Source organism: Pongo abelii, chromosome 22 (assembly GCF_028885655.2).
Source record: "Pongo abelii isolate AG06213 chromosome 22, NHGRI_mPonAbe1-v2.0_pri, whole genome shotgun sequence".
Taxonomy (NCBI): Eukaryota; Metazoa; Chordata; class Mammalia; order Primates; family Hominidae; genus Pongo; species Pongo abelii.
The window spans coordinates 45,068,927-45,086,525 of NC_072007.2; positions in this window are offsets into that span (position 1 = coordinate 45,068,927).

The window sequence follows — 17,599 nt, forward strand, 5'->3', positions numbered from 1 at the left end:
TTTTTTTTTTTTTTTTTTGGCCCACATTTGGTCTTACTGCAGTCTATGTTCTATCCATCACCCTACATTGGATAATCTGGCTCTAAAAATCAATAGGGGAAAATGGAGTCTATATAGCCATGTTCATGAATTTAACTGAAGTAGTTTAAATGAACTTTGCTAAATTGGAGTCCAAGGTAAATATATGATCAATAGTTCAATAATTCTGGGTTTTTTAAATTTTTGGATGACTTGGTATTATGATAGTAGCTATGTAATCTTGAAAAAAATCACTGCACTTACTAGTATTTCCATTTCCTCATATGTACAATGGAAACATGTACATCCTATGCTACCTCTGATGACTAAAGTGAAGAGTGAACAAGTAATGTACAAATGCACTTTTTGGATTGTAAATGCTATGCAACTTTGATTCAGTATATAACTTGGATTGTTAGATCTGGAACATCTAAACAACTACTTTTAGTTCCAATGTGTAAATCTATTTATAGAGGTTTTTGCATGAAAATATACAGAGAGACAGAAAAATACATAAATCATAACTAATGATGTAGCTTGATGGATTATTCCAAAATGAACACACTCCTGAGAACCTAACACCCATATGAGGGATAGAGCATTATCCAGACCCTAGAAGTGCTCTTAAGCCTCCTCCTAATCACTACCTGCTGCATTCTTTGTAGAGGTGATCACTATCCTGACCTCCACAACATAGATTAGTTTTGCCTATTTCTGAACTTTATATAAACAGAATCATACAGTATGTATTATTTTATGTTTTGCTTCTTAAACACGGAAGGTAACAGTTGTGTTTCAAAAAAGAATGTTTGTGAGATAGCCGGGTGCGGTGGCTCACGCCTGTAATCTCAGCACTTTGGGTGGCTAAGTTGGGCAGATCACTTGAGGTCAGGAGTTCGAGACCAGTCTGGCCAACACGGCGAAACCCCATCTCTACTAAAAATATGAAACTTAGCCAGGCGTGGTGGTGCATGCCCGTAGTCCCAGCTACTCGGTAGGCTGAGGCAGGAGAATTGTTTGAACCCGGGAAGTGGAGGTTGCAGTGAGCCGAGATGGCACCACATACACACAAAAAGAATGTTTCTGAGATAGATCTTGCTGTTGCAGCTGTTTATTAATAATTTTATTAACTTTAATTTGATTAATTTTATTATTAATAAATTTATTAATTTTGTTAATAAGTTTATTAATTTTCAAGACTATATAGTATCTTATTGCATAAATACACCACAATTTATGCTAGTCTATTATATTAATTGATTATTAAATGGCAAACCACTTTGAATTTCTGGAACAAACCCAACTTGTTCTGATATATTATTCTTTTGTAGATTGCGGAGTTCAGCTTGATAATACTCCATTTAGGCTTTTTGCCGATGTGCTTATGGGAGAGATTGTTCTGTACTTTTTCCCTTGTTTTTTTTGCAATGTTTGTTTTAGGTTTTGGTATCAATGCTATTTTGACTTCATAAAATGAAAAGAAATGTTATTTCTTCTAAACTCTGAAGAAATTTATGTAAAATTGGTGTTATTAATTCCTTAAGTGTTTGAGAGAATTCAGCAAAGAAATATCAGGGCTTGAAGTTTTCTTTATGGGGAGGTTTTAAATCGTGGAACTAATTATTTTAATAGACACTTGAATCTATTTAGAGAATTTTTATTCTTCTGTCAGTTTGATATGTTGTGTTTTTCTGTGAATTTGTTCATTTCATCTAAATTTTCAATTAATTGGCATAGGGTTGCTTATAATATCTTACATCTATTTAATGTCTGTAGTGAAGTCTCCCTTTCTTTGGTCATGATATTGATGGTCTTTTTCCTTCTTTTTTTCATAATCAGTTTTGCCTAAAGCTTATGAGTTTCATACGTTTTCCAAAGAACTCATCTTGGCCAATTAAAATTATCTTCATTGCATTTGTTTTCCATTTCATTATTTCTGCTCTTATCTGTATCATTTCCTTTTATCTACTTTCTTTTTCTTTTTCTTTTTTTTTTCAGACAGAGTCTCGCTCTGTGGCCCAGGCTGGAGTGCAGCGGCACAATCTCGGCTCACTGCAACCTCTGCCTCCCAAGTTCAAGCTATTCTCATGCCTCAGCCTCCCGAGTAGCTGGGATTATAGGCACATGACACCAGGCCTGGCTAATTTTTGTATTTTTAGTAGAGACAGGGTTTCACCATGTTGGTTAGGCTGGTCTTGAACTCCTGACCTCAAATGATCCACCCGCCTCGGCCTCCCAAGGTGCTGGGATTGCAGGCGTGAGCCACTGTGCCTGGCCCTTTTATCTACTTTCTTTGAGCTACAAATTTCCCTCCAGGCACTGCTTTAGCTACCTTTTACAGTTTTGATGTATTTTCTAATTTATATTTATCAATATATAACATATATAATTTATATTTATTGACCTATATATCTCTATATAAATCTATAATATGTAATTTATATTACATATATTTATATCTAATATATGTATTTCTATAAAGATTTCTGCATAAACCCATGATTTATTTATAAGTGTAGTAACTAATTTCAAAATGTTTGGAAATATTCTAATTCCCTTTTAGTTATTGATTTCCAACCCAACACCACTGAGGTTAGAGAACATACCCAGCATGATTTTAATCTTTTGAAATTTGTTGGGACTTGCTTTGTAAAACTGCATAGGGTCAATTTGTGGTAAATGTTCCATGCCATTTACTCTACAGTTGTTGGATATAGTGCTGTATAGGTGTCAATTAGGTCAAGTTTATTATTTGCGTATTAAAATACTCCATCTCCTTACTGTGATTGTGGATCTATTATTTATTTTTCCTTAAATGTTCCATGCCTTTTACTCTACAGTTGTTGGATACAGTGCTGTATAGGTATCAATTAGGTCAAGTTTATTATTTGCGTATTAAAATACTCCATCACCTTACTGTGATTGTGGATCTTTTATTTATTTTTCCTTATTGTTCTGATACATTTGTTTTCTATATTTTGGGTCTGTGTTGTTAATGGCATATCAGTTTAGGATTATTATATTTTCTCTGTACATTCACCCTTTTATAACAAAATGTCATTATCATTATAAAATGTCCCTCTGTATCCAGTTATGCTTCTTGCCTTCAAGACTATTTTAGCAGCTAAGCTAGGTGGCTCTAATCCAGAGCCTCTCATGAGCTTGCCATCAAAGTGTCAGCCAGCACCGCGGTCATATGAAGGCTTTACTGGGGTTGAATTCCAGTAATCCTCGCTTAACCATGGTTTTGCTTTCTGAGGTTTCAGTCAACTATAGGCTGAAAATATTAAATGGAAAATTGCAGAAATCAACAATTCATAAGCCTTAAATTATTTATTCAAAGTAATTATTTATTCCGTTACTCTGTTAAATGTATACTCATATTTAAGTTGTGCTTCTTATTAGCAGCATATTTTTTATCCTGTTTGCTAGTCTTTGTCATTGTACCAAAACATTTAATCTTTGTATTTAATAAAGTTTCTGAGATATGTGGTTTGAAATCTACTCTTTTTTCTTTGATTTTCTATTTGTCTCATTTTCTGTAATTCTTTTTCTCTCATTTTATTGCATTATTAAACCATGTCCTCAGATTCTCTGATAAGAAGTGGAGCTTAATCTCTCTTTCCTTGAGTGTGGCCTAGACTTAGAGACTCACTTCTATCAAATAGAATAAGGCAGAAATGACAGTCAGTGATTTTTAAAGACTAGATTATAAAAGGCATGTACCTGCTTTATATATTTTATAATTAATTTATACATTAATTGAGATTAACAATAATAATAAAATAGGACTATTATAACAATATACTGTAATAAAAGTTATGTAAATGTGGTTCTCTCTCTCTAAATATCTTATTGTACTATAGATCTTAGCAACCTCGGCATATGATTTTTTTTCTTTCCTTAGGAAGCTGAGAACTTTCACCTTTTCACTTAAAGAAAGCACTTTATGGCCTCTTTTTGGCTTATCTGAATTGCCAGCAGCACTACTTTTGTGTTTTGGTGCCATTATTAAGTAAAATAAGGGTGACTGGGACACAAGCACTGTGATACTGCAACAGATAACCTGGTAACTGAGATGGCTACTAAGTGATGAAAGGAAGGGTATACAGCACGGATACACTGAACAAAGGGATGATTCACGTCCCAGTTGGGACAGAGTGGGATGGCGTGAGATTTCATCACCCTACTCAGAACGGTGTGCAATCTAAGGCTTATGAGTTGTTTATTTCTGAAATTTTACATTTAACGTTTTCAGACCATAGTTAACTGTGGATGACTGAAATCTCAGAAAGCAAAACCATGATTAATGGGTGGGGGTTGGGGGGCAGTTACTGTATTTCAACCCCAGGCAAGACTTCATGTGACTGAAGCCCTGGCTGACACCTTCACAGCAAGCTCATGAAAGACTCTGAGAGCCATCTAGCTTAGCTTTTTTCCCTAAATTCCTTACTCATAGAATCTGTGAAACATTCAATGTTTTGTTGTTTTAAGTGTTAAGTTTTGGGACAACTTGTTACAAATCAGTAGATAGCTAATACATATTTATTGCCTTATTTGGAGTAATTTTTTATTCCTTTACTCTGCTAAATGTTTGTTGATTATACCTTCTTTTAGTGGTTACTCTAAATTACAACATGCATCTTTGACATTAAAATCTAATGTAAATTAATACCTTTTAAATCACTCATGGACAAGGCAAAGTCCATAGGATACTTTGTTTTTTCCTGCCTGTAGGGTTACTTTTATCACATATTTTAATTCTCTGTCTATTTTTAAGCCTCACAAGACATTTTTAGTGTTTCATACTGTTGTATTTTACCATCTCCATTGCTCGTCATTTCTTCTTGCAGTGTACATTTCCATAGAAAATCATTTTGCTTCTTCTCAAATAATTCTTTTTATAATTTTTCTGTATTGCAATACTACTGGTGACAAATTTTCTGTTTTTGTTGATCTGAAACTGTCTTTATTCTTTATTTTAAAATATATTTTCACTGAGTAAAGAGTTCTGTTTGTAGTTATTTTCTTTTAGCACTTTGAAGACGCCACTCCATTATTTTCTGACTTCTACTTTTTCTGTTTAGAAGTCATTTATCTTACACTTGCTCTTTGAAGATAATATGTCTTTTTTCTTTTCTCTGGCTTTAAGAGTTTTTTCTGTGCTTTTCGTTTTCTTTTTTTTCTTTCTTTTTTTTTTTTTTTTGAGACGGACTCTCGCTCTGTCGCCCAGGCTGGAGTGCAGTAGCGCAATCTCGGCTCACTGCAAGCTCTGCCTCCCAGGTTCACGCCGTTCTCCTGTCTCAGCCTCCCGAGTAGCTGGGACTACAGGCGCCCGCCACCACGCCCGGCTAATTTTTTGTATTTTTAGTAGAGATGGGGTTTCACCGTGTTAGCCAGGATGGTCTCGATCTCCTGAACTCATGAACCACCCGCCTTGGCCTCCCAAAGTGCTGGGATTACAGGAGTGAGCCACCGTGCCTGGCCATGTTTTTGGTTTTCAATGCAGTTTTACTATGATGTACTTAGATGTAGTTTTCTTAGTACAGTCATGCATCGTATAACCATGTTTCAGTCAATGACAGACCACTTACACAGCAGAGGTCCTATAAGATTGTAATGGAGCATAAACAGAAACCTGATGTATGGCACTTGATGTTGGCATTACAAATCAAGTAGGGGAAATGATTGATATTCAGTATTGGTGCTGAGACATTTGGTTTTTCATATGAAAAAAATATGTGTGTGTGTGTGTATGTAACTAAAAATATGTATATATCCAGGTTTATGTAAGTACACACTAACACACTATGAGGTTCACACAATGACAAAATTGCCTAATGCTATATTTCTCAGAACCTGTCCTGTCATTAAGTGACACATGACTGTATTTATCCTGCTTGGTGTTTTTAGCACTTTTTAAACTGTGGCTTGTTACCTTTCAGTAGTTGTGGAAACTCCTTGGCTATCATCTCTTTGAACATTGTTCCTACCTATTCTCATTCTCCTCTCCTGGAATTTTGAATACATACCTTTCATCATGTAACCTTACATCTCTTTCATTTCTTTTTGTATGTTTCTGTATGTACCATTTATAAACAAAACAAAACTATTTCTGGTTATTCCTCTGACTGAGGATTAATTAATTAATGATCTTCCAGTTCATTAATTCCTTTTTCAGCTTTCTCTCACTTACCATTATATTCATTCATTAATTTCTTAATTTCAGTTCAAGCATTTTTCAGTTGTGGAATGTCCACTTTCTTCTTTTTATAGGTTCAAGTTCTCTGCTGAGGGTTTCCACATAGCCATCTAATTTCTTGGATTTATTAATCACAATATTTTAAACTAAATGTCTGATAAATCCTGTGAGGCTGTTCCTTTTCTCTGTTGATTTCTCTCAGTTTTCTGTTATGCATTCATGTTTCCTGGTGTATGAAGTAATTTGCAATTAAACACAAAGCATTTTGTATAAAAATTGTTGAGATAATTTGCAGCTCTGTATGCTTTGAGGTCAGTTGGGTTTGGAATGACTTGCCTATGCAGATATTGGGGTGATTAGAGTCTGAGTTACAGTACTTGTGAGGCTGTTCTCCCAAGTATAGCTCTTTGAACACCCCAGTGGAAAGCCTGTGCTCTTTACCAGCACCTCTTTTCTTTGGAGCGTCCTTCACTCCAATTTTGTTCCTGCCCCCTTTAAGACATGCGGAAGTTTCTTAGCTTCTCAGCATCTTTCTGAGAAACAGAAAATGCCTTGAGGAGAAAAATAAAGTAATGGACATATGTCAGACTTATCTCACTTCTCACTTCTTTTTAACTTTCCTTTTTTCGCCAAGATATTGGCCCCTGAAGTCCTTGCTACTTTGGTTTGATGTCTCCAAACACACACATACACACACACACACACACACACAGAGAAGTGATTTAAAATTGTTAATTTTTCTCTGTGTGAGTGTTAATTTGCAACACACTATTCCACCACCATCGATGGAGGTAGAAATCTTTCAAAACCTACTTTCCACATACCAAATACATAACTCCACCTAACTTTAGGGCAGGCAACCTGGTATGCTTCTGAGAACCAGTTCTGTGAACACACAGATCATGCTTATGATTTCAGCAAGTGCATCAATTTAAACTAAAAGTTTAAGATGTTTAATTTCTTTTTCCTCATTTTATTATTTCTCTTATTTGTTCTATAGTCATCTTAATCTGTGTAAGAAATACTGAAGCTCTCCAAAAGTTCAAATTTGAATCCAATGCTGAATTTAAAGGTGTTGCCCCAAAAAACATAAGGTAAATAAGCAAGGATTGTCACTGTTAACCTGTTATGCAATATGACCTGGTCCCCAGGCTACATAATTTTAGAGTCATTCTTTACATTTCAAGCTCTGCAAGCACTTGGAGAAGTAGTGTTCTTTGGACTCTTACTTCTTCCTGACTTTGTGATGTTCTCTTTTGTCAATGTGACGAACCAATTTTGAATCAGAGGTAATGGCATCTTCAGAATGACATGTATGGTGGGCTCAGACTTGTACCCTTTAAAACTCAGCTCCAGTAAAGGGAGATTCTGAGCATTTTAACATGTCGGAAATTGAGTTGTATCCTGCATTAAAGGCATTTCTTTATACGAACTGTAGGATTCTGTTAAGACAGAAATGGGGAGAGCTAATGGGCTACTCTGAAAGAACTACCCATTAAACGGTAAAGTACAGTATGTTTTAAAGTGACAAACCCAAGAGCTGAAAATGACTCTTTGATCTTTAAAAGGCTCATAAACGGTGGCAGTGTACTCACAGACCTGTATTTATGTATTCAAATATTGGGAGGAAATCCAAGTAGAGTCTCAAGACTGCGGGACTTTGCAATTTAGACAAAAAGAGGCCAGGGAGGAGGGCAATTAAATCAAACTTTTTACAGCATAAAGCAAGCTTTCTTCCCTCCTTGTTAATCAATGAACTAGAATCTTGGTAAGGGCTTGCTTTTTAAGTGGGGTTTGAGCCAATCTTTACACAGATGTGAGGTATTTGTGAAGAAAGAAAGAGACAATTGAAACCAAAACCAATAGTGTTTTGTTTTTGAATTAAATTTGTGGTTAGTGCCATCCTCTTTTACTTTGATGAGGGGTCTCTAACCATCTCCTACTCCTCAGTGCCCACACATATATCCCCGTTGCCTGGTATTGAAACCATTAGCCACATCCGGGGGACTAATCTATGGACAACATGCCTATAGCCTCTGTTTCATGGAACAACCCGAGAGGGCTCATAAACAACTGCAGGGACATTGTAAGGGCTTTGAGGATGGTGGTTGTTAAGAAACATTCAAAGAAAGTCAGATCACCATGTGACTTACACTGATGAATACTTTCAGCCTCAGTGGCACGTTGGTGTCTTCCTCTGACCCAAATGATGCAACAGAAATAAATTCTACCTTGCGTAGAAGAACCACAAGCTCTGGAATGTGGAATCCGAAACTTTTCTACCTGGTTCCCCTGGTGACCACAGGTATTTAATAGTCACATTACAGATTAGTTTATGGGATGCCAAGAGGACTATGGACCAAAGCAAACTCAGTTGATCCAAAATTGAGTTTTGATCACGTTAGCAGTCTACTTGAACCAAATTTTGTGGATAATGACAAAATAAATATGCATACTTTAACCACCTACGCTAATAAATAGAACAACTGAATCCCAGAATTCCCCGTCCCTCCCTCTGCTACCAAATGTAACCAAGGATCCTAAATTTTGTGTTAATCATTTCCCTAGTTTTTTTTTTAATATCTACATATGCTCCCTAAAAAATTCCTTATGTAGTTTTGCTTGCTTTTGAACTTCATATAAATAGAATCATACTCTATGTACTGTTCTAATTTTTTCACCATAACTTACCTTGCTCTATGTAATGGTAGGCCACTCTTTTTTTTTTTTTTTTTTTTTTGAGACAGTTTCACTCTTGTCACCCAGGCTGGAGTGCAATGGCATGATCTCAACTCGCTGCAGCCTCCACCTCCCGGTTTTAGTGATTCTCCTGTCTCAGCCTCCTGAGTAGCTGGGATTACCCACCATCATGCCCGGCTACTTTTTGTATTTTTAGTAGAGACGGGGTTTCACCGTATTGGTCAGGCTGGTCTGGAACTCCTGACCTCAGGTGATCCACCTGCCTTGGCCTCCTGAAGTGCTGGGATTTCAGGCGTGAGCCTCTGCACCCAGCCCATTCCTTTATATCTCTATATACTATTCCACTGCAAGAATGTAACACGGCTTATTATCTATTCTTCTGTTGTGGACATTTGGGTTGTTTCCAGTTTTTGCTATTATAATAAGTGCTGCTGTAAGCATTTGCATACATCTTCGGGTACACATGAAAGGAGTTTGTAAAGTATTTTTCTAGTAGTGGAAAATACTACTAGAAATAGTCTTAGGAATATACTAGGACTTATTATGTATGTGTTCAGTTTTTTAGGAGTAACGTCAGATTATTTTTCCAATTGGTAATATCTATTTATACTCCCACCTGCAAAGTGTGAGAGTTGTCATCGCTCTTCATCCTCTCTGACATTTTCTATTGTCTTCCTTTTCATTTTTCCCTTTTATTTCAGTAGCTAACTGAGATGGATATCTAAAAATCTGTTTCTTACACATGTGGAAGCTGACACTTGGAAATTTCAAGTCATTTGACTATGTTTATAGAGCACAGGTTCTGGAAATGTGACATGTGTCAGGGAGCATGTCACCCAAAACCAATTCATAGAACACCTGCCTAATGATTGATCACCATGGCCAATTCTCTTAAAATTAATCTCTTTGAAAGTTTCACATCTGTAAGCTCTTCATGTAAAACTAAACACAAGTTAACATAATTGATTAAAACTAACTAAAAAGTATTAACCAAATTTTGAGAAAAGTATCTTTAGAAAATCTGACTTAAAAGTCTCTCATTTATTCACAAGGAAAAATGACACTTGCTATATTCTAAATGTGTGCATACCCTCTACACTCATATACTGAAATCCTAACCTCCAAAGCGAGTATCAGGAGGTGGGGCATTTGGGAGGTGATTAGGTTATGAAAGTGGAGGTCTCATGAATGGGGTTAGTACCCTTATAAATGAGGCCCAAGGTAACTCTTTCACCCTTTGCACCATGCAAAGACAAAGCAAGAAGTCAACTGTTCATAACTCAGACAGCATCCTCACCAGAACCCAACCATGTTGCCACTCTGATCTTGAACTTCCCAACCTCCAGAACTGAGAGAAAAAATTCCTATCATTTATAAGCCACTCAGTCTATGATACTTTGTTATAACAGCCCCAATGGACTAAGACAACACCAAAATATTTTTAAAAAATTCATTATTTACAAAATACTGCAAATTGGATGACTGCTTATCAAAGATTTAAAAGAGAGAGAGGCCCATATATATTGAATATTTTAAAAAGCAAGATGGCAAATGAAAATGGCACATGGAAAACACTGCAAAAACCTCTAAAGTTGGATGAAATTTTAAGGGCATTTGTCAGGCACATGGATCACAGTCAAAGTGGTTTCTAACAAATCCACCTAGACATTTTAGGGTTGTTAGAAACTTGGGGCAGAGTTGCGGATGAACTAGCAGGGGAAGCACCTTATGGTAGATGCTAGTGCTACCCTCACACCTCACCTCGCTGCCTCATTATTTTGTAGTCCTTGAATACCCTGAAGGGCCCTTAAGAATCTGGAAGGAATCAAAATCTGAAAGAAGATAAAGCACTTTTACCCCTGGTCAGTGCTTCTGCCAAAGATGACTCATAGAAGTCGTATGAAGTCATAGAAGATGACTCAAAGACATATATGTGTATGTCAGTTATAATTAGGTTTGTTTGCAGTGACAGAGAACCCCACATTTGAATGGTTTATGTGAGAAATAGATGTTTAATTTCTTTCATGGTAGATGAATCCAGACACAAGCAATCCAGGGTTGGGATGGGGCCTCCACAAAGACACCGGGCCAGGCTCCTCCTAACACCATCTACCCTTCTAGGGATGTGGTGCTCTTTGTCTAATCATCACCTCTTCATTTCAGGCAGTAGGGCTGGGGCAGAGATGGAGAATGGGCAAAGCATGTAAACTTTAAAGAAAGTTTTCTGGAAGCTGCCATAGCCACCTTTATTTAGATAACATTGGCCAGAAATTTGTCACATGGGATGCCAAACTGTGAGAAGGCTGGGTGGTGTGGTCTTTCTTCCAGGCAGTCATGTCCCCAAGGGAATCTACGACTAAGGAAAACAGATATTGGGGTAGGCAACTAGAAATTTTTACCTCTCTAAAGTTCTTTAATGGAAGAAAGGTACAAGTATTTCAGCTATATAAATCCTATTGCTTTTGTAGGTTTTAACACGCAAGGCATTCTGTTTGACAATCAAACTCAAGGCATGCATAGGCTTAGTGAACCCCTCCCTCCATTCTTCACTGCCAGGTGATGTAGGCAGAAGGTGGAGCCAACACTCAGCCCACTGCCCATCAGCAGTAAGACCAAAGGAAGAGGAAATTCCTCACCTATCAACATGGACAATGAGACCATAGGGAGGAAAGTTCAAGGGTCTTCTGGCTTTGCAAAGAGTCGGCTCTGGATCTCTGAATACGTGTTGGAAGATGGATACTGCTTTCCTGCTAAGTCCGTGTATATGGCTCTCATGCAGCTAAGTCCGTGTATATGGCTCTCATGCAGCATTCCTGACAAAGGCAGAGCAGTTTTTCTTCAGCTACCATAGTTTCCACCTGGGTGGATTCTTCATAGTTGTACCTGGAAGAAATCTTGAAGAGCACTGAGTTCAGGGTTCCCTTCTGCCCCACTATCAGAATGGGGTTCCTAGATAAACTTGCCCCTCTCCAAATTTTCATCTCAGAGAATGGCCATTTCATGCTTCTAGTTGTTTAGGCCCCAAACCGTATGTTTCTAATGCACCATATGATATGGTTTGGATTTGTGTCCCTGCCCAAATCTTACGTCAAATCATAATCACCAGTGTTGGAGGAGGGGCCTGGCAGAAGATGACTCGGATCATGGGGGCAGACGTCCCCCTTGCTGTTCTCGTGATAGTGAGTTCTCATGAGATCTGTTTTTTTTTGTTGTTGTTGTTTGTTTTGTTTTGTTTTGAGACAGGTTCTCACTCTGTCATCCAGGCTGGAGTGCAGTGTGGTGTGATAGCTCATTGCAACCTCAACCTCCTTGGCTCAAGTGATCCTCCCACCTCAGCCTCCCAAATAGCTGGGACCACAGGCATCTGCCACCATGCCTGGCTAAATTATTTTTGCTTTTTTTTTTTTTTTTTTTTTGTAGAGACATGTTTTGCCATGTTGCCAGACTGAGATCTGGTTGTTTAAAAGTGTGTAGCATCTCCTCCTTTTCCCCTTCCCCCTTCTCCCAGCATGTAGGACGTGCCTACTTCCTCTTCACCTTCCAGCACAGCTGTAAGTTTTCTGAGGTCTCCCTAGCCATGCTTCCTCTGCAGCCTGCAGAACTGTGAGTCAATTAAACCTCTTTTCTTTATAAATTACCCAGGCTCAGGTAGTTCTTTACAGCAACGTGAGAACGAACTAATACACCATATCTAATCCATCAGCACATCCTATTGGATCTACTTTCAGAATAGATTCAGAATCCAACCACTTCTTACCTCTGCCACTGCAATAATCTCCTACATGGAGGTCCCAGTGGGTGAATGGGAACTGAAACCCAACCCTGCTCCACTGGCTGAGCTGTGTACCTTTCTCCAAGTCTGCATCCACCTGGAAGAAGGGGCACCCTTTTCTATGTATACCAAGATGCTCTCTACAGGCATCTAGCAACTTCCCAGTAGTTCGTGTTACCTCTCTGCTCAAAACCCTCTCACTCAGAAGAAACGCCAAAATCTCACAATGGCAGCTCTATGGAACTTGGCCCAGGTACCTCTGTGATGCCATGTCCTTCAGCCACACTGGCCTTCCAGCAAGCTCCGCCTTTCCACTCACTATTCCTTTTGCCTAAATTGGCTAACTTTCTCACATCCTTCCAGTTTCTTCACAGGGGGTCCTTCCCTGGATTGTAGCACCCCAACCCTGGTGTGTCCATCTCTTTGGCCCTCCATAGCCACATCCTCATCTACTGTGCCTAAAATTGTGTCCCCTAAAAGTTATATTCAAGACTTAACTCCTAAGACCTGTGGCTGTGACCTTATTTGGAAATAAGGTGTTTCCAGATATAATCAAGATGAGGTCTTACAATCAAGATGAATCAAGGTGGATTCAGGTGGGCCTAATCCAAGGACTGGCATCCTGGTAAGAACAGAGAAATTTGGACGTAGAGACCCCCAGGGGAGAATGCCCTAAGGAAGGAGGCGGCAATGGGAGCGACGCATCGAGGCAAGCATCCTAGTCCATTTGTGTTGATAAAATACCTGAGAGTGGGCAATTTATAAACAATAGAATTGTATTTTCTCACAGATCTGGAGGCTGGGATGTCCAAGGCACTTGTGGGTTTGGTGTCTAACAAGAGCTCAGTCTTTGTTTCCAAGATGATGCCTCGTTGCTACCAGAGAGGATGGATGCTGTGTCTTACATGGTGGAAGGCACAAAAGGGTAAAAATGGGCCTGGCAAGTTCCCTCCAGCCCTTTGTAAGACACTGATACCATTCATGAGGGCTCTATCCTCATGACCTAACCACTTCCTAAAGGCCCTACTTCTGCCACTACTGCCACATTGGTGATTACGTTTCAACATAGGAATTTTGGGGGACACATTTAGACCGTAGCAGCAAGGAACACAAAGGATTGCAGAATCCATCAGAAATGGAGAAGGAGAAAGACCTGGAACAAATTCTCCCTCAGAGCCTTCAGAAGGAATCCACCCTGCTGACACCTTGATCTTAGACTTCTGGCCTCCATAACTGTGACACAATACATTTCTGTAGTTTTAAGCCACCAAGTTTGTGGTTCTTTGTTATATTAGCCCTAGAGGAAACAATTACCCCATCCACCATACAATATGTTACTTATTAATTTGCTTAGGGTCTGCCTCCCCATTAGGAGGGAGAGGATTCTGTCTGTGTTTATTGCCACGTCTCCTGTGGCTGGCATGGGGCCTGAGACAGAGTAGATGCCACAAATACTTCCTGGAAAAGTGAATAAAAGTTCACTCAGCTGAACCTGGTATGTGGGTCTCCCAGCACCTCCTGTGGCCATTTCTGCTGCATCCTCCACCGCTCCCACCTACAGTGGGTGACTGACTCTTCAGTGACAGAGGAGCTGCACACAGTTGGCGAAACACATCTCATGTGGATGTCTGAACCTAGTGCCTGCCCAGGCTGCTAGATACCTGAGACTGTGATATGGTTTGGCTGTAATCCCACCCAACTCTCATCTCGAATTGTAGCTCCCATAATTCCTACATGTTGTGGGAAGAACCTGGTGGGAGATAACTGAATCATGGGGGGCGGTTCCCCCATACTTTCCTTGTGGTAGTGAATAAATCCCACAAGATCTGATGGTTTTATAAGGGGTTCCCCCTTTCTCATTTTCTCTCTTGCGGCCGCCATGTAGGAAGTGCCTTTAGCCTTCTGCCATGATTGTGAGGCCTCCCCAGCCATGTGCAACTGTGAGTCCGTTCAACCTCTTTTTCTTTATAAATTACCCAGTCTCGGGTATGTTTTTGTCAGCAGCATGAAAACAGACCAATACAGACTGGTATCTAGAAACTCACAGATCTTACGCAGTTCTTCCCACCAGAGATGTGGTTCTTTTCTCTGGAACTAGGACACAGGGAGAGTGTGAGTTATTCTAGGGCATGATCTGGGTCTTATTCACTTTGGAATCCCCAGTAATAGGCAGATAGAAAGCACAGGACAGAGAGCTGTTGAACGAATTACTGGGTAATAATTGCTTATATTTTTTAGAGCATTCATAAGGTAGCAGGCACTGTTCAAAGAACTTGGCGTGCTTCAATGCATGTCAACCTCACAATAAACCTATTATCTCAATTTTACAGACTGGGAAAGTGAGATGCAGAGGTATTTTGCAATGCGCCCACAGAGCCCCAGCGAGCCCGTGGTGGAGTTACAACTGTGCCTCAGGGAGCATTCTCAGGCAGCATTCTCTTATGCTTTACCATCTCACAGATGATAAGGTTTCATTCAAGGACTTAAAACAGCAACCTGGAGGGAGCATTCTCAGTGGCTGGTAGATGCCATTTGTACTGAGCAGGACAATTAAGCCCAATTCTGGAAAAATTCTGCTTTCTCTATTCAATGCATTTTATAAATGTCTTCACTCAGCAAATTTACCCTACTAATTATGTTTTGCTTGGTGATCATGGTATGTCATTAGCATTCCTTCAGCACACACTGACTGATGGGGAAGAGATGTTGGGTGACCCAGGCAAGCCAAACAGGATTAAAGCCTGCTGTCTCACCAGGTGGATAATCCACTTTGAACGCTTGAGAGGGGAGTGTTGAGATCATACTCCTGCCCATGGGACATTTTTCTGGGAAATAAAATCAGTGACAAACACGATGCTTGAACACTCACATTGACTCTAGGGTGCAGGCTGAGCTCATCTGGTGCAGGGGAGTAATGCAGAGGAGAGGCCTGAGTCAGCGCCAGGCACAGGAAGGGGATGCAGGATGCATCACAGTCCATGCCTCTTAGGAGAAAATCTGGGCCTTCTCCGTGGCTGTGTCTCTATTAATTTGCTAAGGCTGCCCAAATAAAGCACCACACACGGGCAGCTTACATAACAGGAATTTATTCTCAGTTCTGGAGGCCGGCAGTCTGAGATCAAGGTGTCAGCGCATCTGGTTCCTTCTGACGACTGTGCAGGAGAATCTGTTCCAGGCCTCTCCCTGAACTTCTGGGGGTCGCTGGCCATATTTGGCATTCCTTGGCTTATAGAAGCAATACTCCAATTTCTGCCTTCATCTGCATGTGGCATTCTCCTTGCATGCGTGCTTCTGTGGCCACATTTTTCCTTTTTATAAGGATACCAGTCATGTTGGAGGTCTAACCTACTCCTTGGTGACCTCATCTTAACTAATTATATCTGCAACAAACCTATTTCCAAATTAGGTCACATTCTGAGGTCCTGGGGGTTAGGACTTTAACATATGAATTTTAAGAGGACACAATCCAACCCATAACAGTAACTTTGTCCCTCTCTCTCTTTTAACACAATAATGACCCTATGCAGGGATATTTCTAGGTGTCTACTGTCTGTGTGTGTGTGGTAGGGGGACTTCTAGTACTTTTTTGGATTAATGTTGACAGATAGCAGCCTGAGGCTAGGAAGCAATTTGGGGCCGTGACTTAGAGCAAAGCTAGTAAGCTTTCTCAGGAATTTGAACCCAGAATTTCATCCCCATGGCACTTTAATCCAGTACATTTAATGGCTCAGATGACCCTGGCCAGCCTGGTGCTCTAAGCAGCTGACCTAACAGCGTGTGCATGCGTGTATGCACGTGCGTATGTTATGTGCATATATAAGTGCGTACACATGATGTTGGACACAGAAATATCTCTGAGAACTGTCCCTTTATCACCCTTCAGATATGATTATTCTCAGCTTGCTTAGTTGCAGTGTTTCTTAATTTGCATCTCCTAACACTCTCATACATTTCTCCCGAAGTGCATATGCAAAGAGCTTCAACCTCAATGTCAACCTGGTCATCTTACCATGATTTCTAGGAAAAAATGTGTGTAATTGGTTCATACCCTCCTTCTGTACAGATTACAATTCTCCTTCTGCCTTTTGAAAGCAAATGTCACCTATTTATTAAATGAAAACCTCCATCTGCCTTTTGAAAGCAAATGTCACCTATTTATTAAAGTCCTCCCCAACTTGTTCAGGTTGAGTTTCACTAGTACCTTTCTGGAGTTTTTTATACCTACGTTATAGCCCCATATGCTATACTTTGGTGGTCTGTTTACCTGTCTGTAAGACTGTCTGCATAATTCATGGGCCTTGTGCAAAATAAGAATTCAGGGACTCTTGTTAAAGAAATTATTAAGAATTTCAAGATGGGTCAGGCATGGTGGCTCATGCCTGTAATCCCAACACTTTGGGAGGTCGAGGTGAGCAGATCATGAGGTCAGGAGTTCGAGACCAGCCTGGCCAACATGGCGAAACCCTGTCTCTACTAAAAATACAAAAATTAGCTGGGCATGGTGGTGTGTGCCTGTAATTCCAGCTACTTGGGAGGCTGAGGCAGGAGAATCACTTGAACCTGGGAGGCAGAGGTTGCAGTGAGCCAAGATCGCACCGTTGCACTTCAGCCTGGGAAATAGAATGAGACTCCGTCTCAAAAAAAGAAAAAAAAAAATTAAGATGGAGGTAGCAGAATCGTATAGGAAGTGTGGGGTCCTTGTAAGAGTGTGGTCCATAAACTTGGCCTTGTCTGTCTGCCTGGTTCATGGATTGTGACTATCCTCAGTTCCCTAGTGCCCATCATTCAACAAATATTAGATGAATAAATGAATCAATATGTGAATGACTGTAAGAATAAGCTTTTGATGAAAGGCAGCCATTTGTAAGCAAGACATTGCTGCTTTTAATTGTCTGCAGAAAGCCTCA